The sequence below is a fragment of the Triturus cristatus genome, chromosome 6 (assembly GCF_964204655.1).
Source record: "Triturus cristatus chromosome 6, aTriCri1.1, whole genome shotgun sequence".
Classification (NCBI taxonomy): Eukaryota; Metazoa; Chordata; class Amphibia; order Caudata; family Salamandridae; genus Triturus; species Triturus cristatus.
Window position 1 is genome coordinate 1693820111 of NC_140589.1, and position 13493 is coordinate 1693833603.

Here is a 13493-nt window from a genome sequence, read left to right on the forward strand (position 1 = left end):
GTACAGTGCAAAAGTAATATTCCAGCTTATTACCTCATTACAGCAAAAACTGGCTCGAAAAGAACGCTGTTTACTGCCACACATACTAGTAGGTACAAGGCCTCCTAATTGTGCTTTTTCTTCACTGCACAAACCCAACTCCTTGTGTCTTCGTTTCCGGTAAATCTCTCTCTTTTTTTTATTATTAAATTCACCTGAATAAGCACCATGGCATAAACGATACCTGTGCATGTACAGAGTGTAAAATGTAACCCTGGGCGTAGTACTACACTATGCTCGCATAGTGTGCATAGTTTGCGCAACTACACGCTACGCGGATTGCACGTAGCACTGTGCAAAAACGCGTAGCGTAGCAGGCATTTTTTGCTTGCTCGTGGTCCTCAACGTCAAGTTGGCGACCGCGAGCCAGCAAAATGACATACCGGCGAGACTTTTTCCTCGTTCGCGATCAGCAACATCAAGATGCCGATCACGAGCACGGAAAATAAACCTTCCGGTGAGATTCTCAACGCAAGGAGGTCCGGTTTCTCATTGCGAGTGGTCGCATATGAGAAACTACCAGTCCGTGTTGAGAAAGCTGCCGCTCGAGTACAAATCTACTCGAGTGGCAGAAAACGACCGCTTGCACGGTGCAAGATGCTGTTTGAAATGATTGCACAGTGCGGACAAGCATCCGGCACTGTGCAATCATTGCGAACAGCATTTTCCCAACCGCACTACACAGCTCGAATAGCTACGCGTAGCTTGCGAAGTGCACTTCACATAGCGTGGCGCTACTACGCAAACTACGCCCAGGGTTATTAATATGGTATTTATTTCCACTGTTGAGGAATGGAAAGATAGTCATTATCCACACTAGGCATCGCCTCTCGCGAGACTTGGACCCTCCCCACCCTCATCACGTGCATCTGCATCGGTACGGATTATCATGGCTCGGAGGCAGCACGCAGGGATTAGACGAGCCACAGAATATTGATACTGGCTTTGACACAACCAAAAAGCGTGTAATCCAGCTCCAATTGCTTTAACTCTATGTCTCTGTTTTTAAATGTATGTAATATAAGAAATGTTTTGTCCACATGCAAGTTCAATAAATTAATTTAGAAATTCTCAGCAAGACTTTGCTGTTGAATGTCTTCAACCTGCAAAGGCTCATGAACATGCTAGAGAGTGCTATCTAGCGTATGTTAGAACGTGCTCCCATCCTCTCCAACACACTAGACTGTTCTTTGCTCAGATCTCCTATCCTAAATACGCCTGCCAGAATTTGAATGTTTCAATAAAATGGCTCTTTTATTCCACAGATAGGACTGAGCTACACCAAACACAATGTAACCAGGTGTGAGAAAGTGGCTCTGTATATACTGTTCCTTAATAGGTACAGGGTGTACAGAGTCCACAGTCCCCAAGGGTTTGACAGATGCTAAAGTTAGATATAACCTTACTCTCTAAAGTGGTAGCTTGGACCAGCAGTAAGGCAGTATCAGAGGACAGTGTAAAGCATTTGTTGTACACACTCAGTCAGCAAATAGTCTCACACACTCAATAACTGAACTCTAGGCCAATGGTTTATATATAAAAAATATATGCTTGTTTTATTTTAGAACCAACACTTGGCATTAAAATATACTTTCTCAGAATGAGATGCTTTATATAAATACTTTTGCAATATGCAATTGACTTTTGTAAACAGTTACAAGTGGTTGCAATAGGCAACACTATTTTAAACACAACAATGCATTGAGCTCAATGGAAATTTCAAGTTATTTGCAACAGATTACTTTTAGGATTACTTTTGGAATTCCAGGACTGGATCCTAGATTCAGTCCTGGGTCAGTACTTAGAATCAAGTGATGAAAGTCGACTTAATGACTGTGATGATTCTTAAACAATATTTTGCTATTTTTAAAAGTTGACACTTAGAAAATATTTCAAAGAAAACAGTCAATGATTCCCTAAGGAAGAAAACTCAAGTTGCAGGTACAGTATGTTCTCGTTACTTTTGTAATCCAGTACTGGGTACCTAGACTCAGCACTGGGACCTTTATCCAAAACAGGTAAGTAATTACGTTTTCAGATATTATACGATTTTTAAAGAATATTTAAAGATTGCAGAAATGGACACTTAGAAGAAATTTCACAGAAAAACAGTCAATGATTTCCTATGGGAGAAAATTGGGTTACTGGTAAGTACAGTTGCAAGTAATTTTCAGAGTCAGTGCTGGGCACCAAGATCCATCACTGGGAGCTCACCTAAGAGCAGGTGAGCATTTTCGTTTTCGTTACTCGGCTGATTTTTGGTGAATATTTTAAGATTTGAAAAGTCCACACAAAAGAAATTTCAGGAAAAAGCCAGTCAATGTTACCCTATGAAGAAAATAGAGTTATCGGTTTAAAGGTAAGTAATCGACTTGCAGAGTTGAGGTTCTGGGCATAGACTCAGGGGTCCCCCAGGGTCAGGTAGGTACAGTTGGTTCACCCTCAGCGACTCTAGGGCGGACGGGTGCAGAGAGAGTTAGGCCCAATGTTATCCTATGAGGGATAGGGGGGCCTTGGGTGGTGGCTGCTGACTAGCAAGCCACGCGGCTGTAGGAGCTGGGCTCCTGGTCACTTACTCAGGGCAAGTGGGAAAGTAGGTAGGTATAGAGGTTGCACTGCCAGGGCCACTCGGGCGGCTGGGTGCTTTTGAGCCTTCGGGCGCTCAATTGATTTCAATGGGAAATCTCCGGTTTAGAAAAAGACTGCAAGCTCGGGGACGAGGATTCTTCAGGTGCCACCACCACTTCGAGAGGTAAGTTGGGTAGTTGGAGGATAGGTAGGTACCTCGTGGTCTTTGTTCACTCCGGCACTGGCCAGGCTTGGCTGGTGCAAAGTGTGCTGGGTTCGCGGTTCCGGGCTGCTGCCAGGGATTACAGGTAGGTTTTGAGTAGAGCCTCTACTCATGGGAGTCCCAGGGGCTTAGAGCCAAAAGGTAGCCAGGTCCTCCGGGGTTTGTGAGGTTGCTGGCCACAAGAGATGCCGGGTTGGAGCAGGAGCAGGTTCGAGGGTCGACAGGCCGGTAGGGCTGGGGCCAAAGCAGTTAGTGTCTTCCTCTTCTTAGCAGCTGCAGGGCAGGTCTTCTTTCTTCTTGCTCTTCTTTGTATTTCGGAATCTGGAATCTGGGTAAGGAAGGTTCAGGGTGCCCCTAAATACTAGATTTAGGGGCGTTACAGGTAGGTGAAGGGCAGGGACCAATGGATCCCTGTCCTGGGGTGGGTACACCCCCTATCCTGCCTCTCTCCTGTGGGAGGGGGGCAGTAGCCTAGTCCTGATAGGGTAGGGCTTCCCATCTTCAAGATGGCGAGAGCCCGGAGATGTGCTTCACCTCGCCTCCCCCACCTGAGGGGTGGGGTTGGCAGGCTGGCACATACCCTGTCCTTATTTGGGGTTTCCGGCCAAGCTTCCCGCCAGAGTGGGGGGTTGCAGTGGCCTGGGGAAGCTCACAGAGGCGGCATGCCTTTGAAGCTTCCCCCTGCCCATCCTGGGGGAGGAGATTTAGCACCTCGCCCAGGATGTGCATTGTTGCAGGCCCAGGAGAGCAGGGGCTCTCCCACCCAGGGGTCCAGCAACATGTCTGCTGTGTGGCAGCCTAGGCAGCCTCAGAGCAGACGTGGATTGTAGGTTAGGTTTAAGGGGGCATCTCTAAGATGCCCTCTGGGGTGCTTGGTACATTAAATCCCACACTGGCATCAGTGTGGGTTTAATGTGCTGAGAAGTTTGATACCAAACTTCTCAGTCTTCAGTGTTGCCATTATGGTGCTGTGGAGTTCGTGTTTGACGAGCTCTCAGCACCATGTACTCTTAAATGGCAGCACTGCACTTACAGTGCTCTGGAATGGACCTGGGTACTGTAGGGGCACAGGGCTCCTGCTCCTGTGCCCACACCATTGGCATAAGGCACCCAGCTAGAGGGGTGGCTGATGTATGCCATGGCAGTGTAGGTGATGGGCATGGCACACAGGGATGTGTGCCATGTCGACTTTGTTTTGTCTTGCACCCAGACACCCAGCCGGCAAAGGCAGTGTGTGTGTGTAAGGGTACAGGGCCTCTAAGGGTGGCACAATGAGTGCTGTAGCCCTTAGAGGCCTTCCCTGGTCACAAGGCCCTGGGTACCTAGGGTACCATTTACCAGGGGCTGACATGTGGCCAGGGTTTGCCAATTTGGGTTTGGTGTGTTTTAGGGAAGGAACATAGGCCCTGGGCACCTGATTGGCAGGAGTCCAGGGCACACTCAGTCAAAGTACATTCAGCAATTCAGCAAAAAGTGGGGGCATACCATGCAAGAAAGATGGCACTTTCTCACACCAGGCCACCGGAATGATGCCTTTTTGCAGCAGCAGTGTTTTCTACACATTTAAGAATCTGTTCCAATTTCCACATATCCCACCATCTTTTGCATAGTTTGTACATTTTGTTTCTAGCTCAAACGGATCTAAAGTTACTAAAATCGCTACCACAGTTGTTTCCACACAGTGGCAGGCCTTTTGGTCATCTATATTGCTGTATTTAGGTGTTAAACTGATATTAATGAGGGAAAAACTTGGCTGGTACAGTGTTAAAATGTGTAACAAACATTGGCAATGCCAATAGGTCTGGCTTTAATGGGATGTTGTATGATAATGGCTAACATCCTCCTATTAGGTTCTGACACTGGAAGTGACATTCATGCTGGCATATCCAGCGCCTGCCTGTTTCATCAGGAGCATAATTTTATTTGACAAATATAACGCTCATTTAGCTGAGTTGCAATTTTTGCCTTACCATGTGCTACCATGAACATGAAAAGGAAATCAACCATGTACTCATCTAGAGTACATTAGCATTGGAGATGATGATTTAAGGCCATGGTATTTTAGCACACAATTTTTGGGGTGTTTTATTTCAGAACACTTACTATAGTTGTGTGCTGTCATAATCAACAGGTACTGTAATGACGTCTTCACCTAAAAGCAGACGGTAAACACATTACCAATAAACAAACCTGGGTAAAAAAAACAGTAACATAAACAAATCATACTGTAAATATTGCCAACCAAGATATGCTGCAGAATAAATTGCATTCAACATGCCTCCAGACAGCCTGTAGGCCATGCAGGCCCTGTTCAAATGGGACCAGATGTACCTTAGTCAATCACTGGCAATCAGAATACAACATTTACAAAACCATAGAACACCATCCAACATACAGCTGCTGCTTGGCACGTGATTGTGCTCTGCCAGCCTCCAATACTATTGAAACCTGAAGGAGGAGCAGGCTGCACAGCAACAAAGAGCAGCACAGTGCTGCAGGAGGGGGAGAGCCTTAATCTACAGCAGTGTTTCCCAAACTGTGGTCCGGGGACCCCCAGGGGTCCCTGACACTTTCCCAGGGGGTCCGCAGGCAGCAGTTTAAAAAGCACTGCACTTGTATAATTAGCAGTTTTCCAGCAACAATAAAACTGTCAAGATAACACCAGTGATTAATGTATCTGCTGGAGAGAGATGAGTTTTGTCCTGTGGCAGCTTTGAGTTATCTAATGTAGCACAGAGGGTTAATATGCCTATTGCAAAGAATGTGTACCATGCATTTTAAATACAGTATTTTATGTGCATGGGTGAGTGGGTTACTGCTTTTGTCACAAAGATTATTTTGTTGCTGTGCAGTACATAAGTGACAACCATAATCTAGCACAGTGACCTATAAACTGTCATCAAAGAGCTGCTTGCAAACTGCATTGTACAAGTTATTAATTTATGTTCTTTCCCTGTCTTTCATTATCCCGATGCTGCTAAAAAGGTTTACCAGGGTGGAAATACATTTTTATTGTTAAAGTTAATGCTAACCACTGTCTTATGTTCTGAATCCCAAGTTTTTTTAGCTTCTCCAGACCAAGCACTCTTTAAAAATGCCTACCAGTATAAATGACATGTGAATCCTCACCTTGTAGTCACCTTTGCCTTATGTAACATTTTCTATACACTGAGTTACACATATGATTAATTGTCTCTATATGTGTGTGATGTAAAGTGATAAACGTGTTGTAGACTGCACCATTGTTTCCTAAATTTCTTTGGGGGTAGAGCCTCCCAAAGCCCCCTTTGTAGTGGTCAGGCACACTCAATGCACTTGGTGTGCACCGTATGGGGACTGGTCTGAAAACATTTGCCAGGGCTGCTTTGGGTTTCCAGTCTGGCCATAGGAGGAGTAGGAGCCTCGTACTGCGAAATAAAACCAACCATTTAAAAGTTAGTCACAGAGATGCAGCACCAACCTTCCCACTAAAATTTTAGTTTTTCTGCAAATTCTTTCAATAGAAAATACTAAGGGGGATATTTACAAAAGAAGTGGTGGAGCGTGTCGTTAGCCTCTGTGGCTTAACGACACGTGCCGCCACTTCAGAAACGCTGCGCTGCAACATATTAACAAGAATATAGTGCAGCCCTACATTTCGCCCCGTGCTGGGGCTATACTTAGCAGTGTAGCACCAATGCAGGCACCCTTGCAACACAGTGCAAGGGTGTCTGCGTGCAGGGGAAGATTGTTTATGTAAAGGAAGGTCCCCCCTTCCTGCACATAAACAATCTTGAAATGGGGTTTTGTCACTCGTATGTGTGCTACTTAATGCAGCACACATGGAAGTTACAAAATGCCATTTTTTTTAATGATTGTTTATGTGCAGGAAGGGTCACCTTCCTGAACATAAATAATGCAATGCGTTTTGGTTTTTCCATGTATGCTGCACAAGGCAGCACACATGGAAAAAGCAAACATGAGGAGAAATAAAGCATTCCTCCTCGTTTCGCCAAGTTAAGATCTGGTTTTCCCTGGTGTTAATTTTGTCGCTGCCTTCTATTTACGCTGCCCCTGTGAATAGGGGGCAGCATCAAAATCAATGGGTTTTGCGGTGGAACGCCCACTGCAAAACCCACAACCCACCCCTTTCACGCTAAGCATTGCGCAAAAGGGGGCCTTATTTACAAGGCAGCGTTAAGCCATGTTAAGTGGCTTACCGCTGTCTTGTAAATAAGGTGAAGCCCCTATCGACACGAGAGCGTTGCAAAAAGTGATGTTTCCATGGTGGTAGGGGTTTGTAAATATGCTCCTAAAATCCTTAGTAATTCGAGTATTTGTTTTGTGTGCACACGTGTTTATTTTTTTCGAATTACTTTTTTAACGTTTGAAATTTAAATCATGCAAATTGCTTGGGGGTCCCCGACTTCCAGTGGTGACTCAGTGGGGTCCTCAGGAGTCAAAAGTTTGGGAACCACTGATCTACAGGACCAGGGTGAATTTCCAGAGCAGGGTGGATGCCTTTGCACTCCCAGTGTGCTGCCTACATAAGAACACCTTCAGTGCTTCCAGAGAGGACCTACAGCCTGACAGCAGCATTCAGGGTACCCTTACCCCGATGACTTATTAAGTACAGAGTGGCCTTACCTTCTGGGTTGTCCCTGCCAGCGTCCTTGAGCACGTTATAAATGCTCTTCTGAAGCATGAGTGCTAAGCTAAGAAATGCACCGATGGCCAAATCCCATGGCACGGAGTGCTTTCCTTGCATAATAGAGACCATTGACTGTTCCCACATTTCACTAGCACCAAAGGCCAGGCAACAAGTGCACCAGGCGTGTAAGACACTGCGTGTCCTGAATATTCAGATGACAAGCACAGCACATGACAGCAAAATCTATTGCTGCACCATATCGCTCAGTTTCATCCATGAAGTGAATGATCCTGAGATATAGCTGCATACCTCACACCATGAAGATCCAAACTTCCCTAAGGACTCAGTTCAAATAGCAGATGGCATTATAGCTGCATACTCTCTCATTTCCCAAAGCAGCTACAGACCCCACACACAAGTGCACATACAGCCCTTTATACTGGTGATGCCAACCCGGCATTTCACACGGTAACTATGAATGACTGGTTCTAAGACACAGCCCAAAGTCAATGCAGCAATACCAAGCCACCCCACAAAGCAGAAGTATTGAATGAGTGTTCATGAGGCAGTACCTGTCAAGCTAGAAACACATCACACGTGTTGGCGACAGAGGCAGCCGGATAGCTACAAGGTACACAAAATACACATCCACTATGGGGCATCAGAATTGTGAATCATATGTGATCAAGCGGACACAACAGCAATGTCAAGAGATGGCTCTGTGATGGTGTGATACACAGCCACGGTCGGTAGTAGGAGTAACTGCAGGGCGGTGACGTGGGGAGGGGGAGGGGCAGGGTGGGGGGTAGTAAACTACGGATTACGGAGGTTTACAGGTAAGTTAACATATACATTTATGAAACGAATTTCCTTGCGTGCACTGCATCCCCAAATGCGATGCAGTGCACGCAACGGAATTCGTTTTATTAATTTATATGTTAACTTACCTGTAAACCTCCGTAATCCGTAGTTTACCACCCCCCACCCTGCCCCTCCCCCTCCCCACGTCACCGCCCTGCAGTTACTCCTACTACCGACCGCGGCTGGTGATACATGAGACACATGTAAGTGAAGCTCATCCACGAAGCACAATCTACTGCTATACTTGGAGATCGTTATGTACAAGGATTTAGGAGAAGAGTACACTGATGTAATTCAAAATAGACATTTCAGTGATTTGCTCACTTTAAAAAGCAAAGAAAGAAGAAACAGTACACTGGATGAAATCGTTTTTCATCCAATGTCATTCTTTCTCAGAGTTAAAGCATTGATTTGCACACTATGGAAAAAAACCTTCAGTGCAGATCATCTTTTAATGAGCTTCACACTCTGACATTGAGGGCCTCATTCTGATGTCGGTCGGAGTTGCCTCCGACCAACATTACTGCGGTGTCGGAACCAACTGCAATCACGATGCGACCGCACATGGTGCGGTCGCAAACTCCCATTTGCCCTTTGCCGCCACCACATCTTTAAAGGCATTCTTCCATGAAAAGTGGAAACATGCTGAAGTGAGGCCCCTCCTGACAAAACCATCCACCGACCGAGCTGAACTGAAAAACTACCGGCCCATCTCTCTGCTCCACTATCCAGCAAAAGTCCTAGAGAAAGTGATCAACCAGCAACGCACCGAGCATCTAGAAGACCACAACCTCCTGGACCCTCCCAATCAGGATTAAAAAACTAACCACAGCACCGAGACAGCCTTGATCGCAGCCACCAATGAGCTCAGTGTCCTACTGGGGGGCAACAGCAGCCCTCATCCTCCCACCCCTGTCCGCCGCATTTGACACTGTCTCCGATCACATCCTGATCAACAGACTTCACCACATCGGAATCCAAGAAAACGCCCTCAAATGGATTGTTTCGTACCTCACAGGCAGAACAAAGGATCTGTCTCCCACAGGACACCTCAAAGCCCAAGGAGATCATCTGCGGAGTCCACCATGATCGTCCCTCAGTCTGACCCTCTTCAACACCTACATGCTGCCCCTGGCCAACACCGTCAGATCACATGGACTAAACATAAACTCCTACAACGATGACACCCAGCTCATTATCTCACTATCCGAAGATCCCTCCACCACAAAAGCCAACTTCGACAGATGCATCATGAACGCCACAGACTGGATGAAGATCAACTGTCTCAAACTCAACACGGACAAGACAGAAGTCCTCATCTTTGGGAACAACACCTTGCCATGGAACGACGCATGGTGGCCCTTGAAACTCTGTACACCCACCCACCCAAATAGACCATGCCTGCAACCTCAGCATCATCCTGGATAGCAAACTATCCATGACAAAAAAAGTCAACACAGTCTCATCTACATGCTTCTAACCCATGCATGCTACAAGATCGTCAGGTGGTTCCCGGTAAACACCAGAAGAACTGTCAGGCAGGCCCTCATCACTAGCAGAGTGGACTACAGAAACACACTCTATGTAGGGATTACTGCACACCTCCTGAAGAAACTCCGGACAATACAAAACTCTCATACTCGACCTCCCCAGAAAGTCCCACATCACACCCTATCTCAAGAAACTTCAATGACACCCGATTCAGAAGAGATGCCATTCCAAGATGCTAACCCACGTGTATGAGGCCCTGCGCAACGAAGGACCTGCATACATCAACAAATGCTTGAACGACCAGACACCTTTGACCTGCTTTCCTCTCCCTCGCAGACACCCCATGGATGCGCCGAGCCAACAGCGGAGGACGCTCCTTCTCGCACCTGGCAGCAAAGGCTTGGAACAGCATCCCCCTGCATCTCAGGACCAAACCGTCACTCTGGAAATTAAAAAAAGAACTAAAGACCTGGATGTTTGAATGATCAAACCTCAACGCAGCACTCAGTATTTTCAGCGCCTGGAGGCCCTCATTGGTGATTTGCCACGCTATATAAATGTTTGCTTGATTGACTAGATGGACTGTACTTCTTTTAGCAGTGCATGTATTGTGCAAATAGGCATTTTGTTGTTTATATTAACATAACATGTTTGATGGCCACTGCCTCTCCTAACACAGTCTTCTGATGTGCTCAGTGTTTCAGACTGAGACGTTTTCTGTAATTACACAAACAGTAAATAACATAGATCTTCTGAAAATAATGTTTATGGAGCCACAGCAGACTACTGCATTCAGAGCATTGTTAGAAATTGTGCAGTGTTACATAAATTCACAAAATCCCTATTAAATGTGTCTTTTTACTGTTTCTGGGAGCAGTGAGTGTGCAATAGAAAGGGATGAATAGTGATGGCTGAGAAGTGTAATTCCACCAACACCCGTATGCTTGATTTTTATACTTTTCGCAATACCAATGGCAATAGTAAGTGACCATGGTTCCACTCCTATTGCTCTTCAGCACCATATTCAGCCAGAAATTTGTGAAAATGGTAGTCCAAAACTATTGGACTATCGGCTAAACACCACTCAACCACTAAATGCATTTGACCAATTTCGTATACTCGTTCTTTAAGTAGCAGATGGATTATTCACAACCTCTACGCCTAAAGATGACGTCGCTGGCCAGCAGACTACACTGCATCAAGTTTGCTCTTCTCTATTTCTTTCAGGCTAGGATGTGGCAAGAACAGTGTTAAAAAAACAATGTTCCTCTATAATAATAAATCACAGCAAAACGATTAGTTATTGGTGCATAATATTTTGAATATGTCCTGCTGAATACCCCTACTGATTAGTACCTTCTCTCTAGTTGTTGTGTATATTTCTGCTATTCAAATCTTCTTTATTTCTGCACCCTTCTTCTTCTTCTTTCCTTTCTCCTAAACTACTCGCTGTAACCTGTTAGTATATCGCTAGCTGTCTGCTTTTTGTCCTGACTCCCGTACCTCAGTTTCCTATATTAGAATGTGCTCAAACAGAACTATTCTTTTTATTTCTGTCTCTGGTCCGCTAAGTCTTTCAAATCTTCTTTGAGAACCCCCATAATTCTGAATCCATCCATCTCAGAATTGAAAGAATCCAGAAAAAAAAACGAATTTTGATACTCTTTTAGACTTCTCCTCTCTATTTTATTTAATCTTATTTAGAAAAAGCTTTCTGTAGGAAAATCATCTTTTTTGCCCTGATCGCCCCACTTTTTTGACTGATGCTGGTGAGTGCTGATTCTGAAAGTGCCTTGGACTCTGCTAACTAGGCCCAGGGCCAGTGTTCTGTCCTCTAATGGTATATGGTGATTGGTATAACTCAAATTGGCCAAGACAACCTACCTGTAAGTCCCAAGTATATGGTAGGTTTAGAGACCCCAGTGGACTTAATGGAATTAAGTGTGCACTGCTGAGGTGCCTTGCAGGATGGTTTAAAAATAAAACTGTGTCCAAATTTGGCTTTAGAATTAAAAGTACTTCCATAAGCCCCAAACAACCTTTTTTATAGCTTATAATTCATCCCTAAAGTCTGCCCTAGGTGGCCCAAAGGTAGGGTGTATTGGTATAATAAATGTTTTATATGCTCCGGTGGGGAAAAACAGCCAAAGTCGTTTTCCCTATTGTAGTGCTGCTAGCCCCATAGGCTAACATGGAAAGACTTCAATAAACGTAATAAAGACAAACTTTTGCCTGAAGCTAGCTAGACCTGTCATTCAAAGTATCAAAACAATGGGTACAATACATCTAACAACTTGCTAATGTCTGATTTATTACAGCAGAGTAGTTTTAAAACTTAGTATCCTGAAGTTACCTAAAGCAGCATCTTGTGATTGGACAGCTTATTACAGCCTGAGCCAAGCTGTTCCCTGAGGAGGTGTGAAGAGGCCTGGTGCTGTAACCATACAGCCATTTGGTGGGAGGTGATTTGATACTGGAGAAGCCAGGGAGGAAGGGGGCTGTGGAGATAATCTGGACTTCAAAGTCAGAAGAACTGATGTCACAGGACCCAGGTCGGCCCCCAATTTATTGCTACTGAGCCGAATAGGAGTCCCCCAATTAGATTAGGAGAGGCTGGAAGGGGAGTGTTGTGAGTTGTTAGCCACACCTTTGGGTTGGGTTACACAGACACACACATCAAGGAGAGATTTTCTCTATTATGATGTTTGTGAGAACAGTGTATTCTGGGTCACAAATATGTCAGGAACTGGTCATAGCAGAGGGAGGTAACTTTACATATGGTATAACTGCAGGAGCTTCTCAGATCACTGCCTTGAACATTATATGAAGAAGGATTGCCCTGCTGGACCCTTGGACTGCTCCGAAGAAGGCGTACACTCATAAGCACTGCACCAGCTGCACTCTCACGGCTCAACAAAGAAAGGACTGTGCCTGGCTCAAAGGAAATGGAGTGGACTCCCTGATCGGCAACAGGTACAACAGTGCTGGAAGAAGTCACCTGCAAGCCCAATGAGAGGACCACCCCAGCTGCCCAGCTGCAACTGGGTTTTTCCTGGACTGTGCGGGTGCATTCGGGGAGAGTGAGTCCTAGGCCCCAAGAGGCAGTCCAGAGTCTCTGAACCCTTGGCTGGAGCTGCTGGACACTTCTCTCCCCAAAAGACACAACAAGAAACAAGATCTGAAAGTTTGGAAACTTTCGACAAAGTTTTGCTGAAAAGCTCCAGGAGGAGACCGGCTCAACATCGAGAGTCAAGCCGCCATTGTGGACATGCGAATTGGCCTGACCACGCTGATTTGTGCCACTGAAACTTCTAGAGCTCCTCGCCGTCGACGTAAAGGACAAACGCTTCCAGAGGCTACCATCCTCGAATCGAACTCCGGATCCGAGGAACCCGAGGAATTGACGTTGAGAGAAAAGCTACAAGAAAAAGACTAAGTCCAAAGGTAAAGTTTTGACCAGGACTTAGCCCTCAACCTGTCCGGCCCACTCTCCACCGCAGTAGGCCTAAAACTTTGACTTTGTCCTGATCCTCCGCAGCCAGATAGGCACAAGTGACACTTTAAGATTTTTGGCGCTAGAATGCACAATTTCTGATTGAATCTTTAAAAATTCATATCTTTAGCTCCCTACATTGGATTTTTGTCATTTTGCCATTGTGATGTCATTTAAAAAAAAATCTC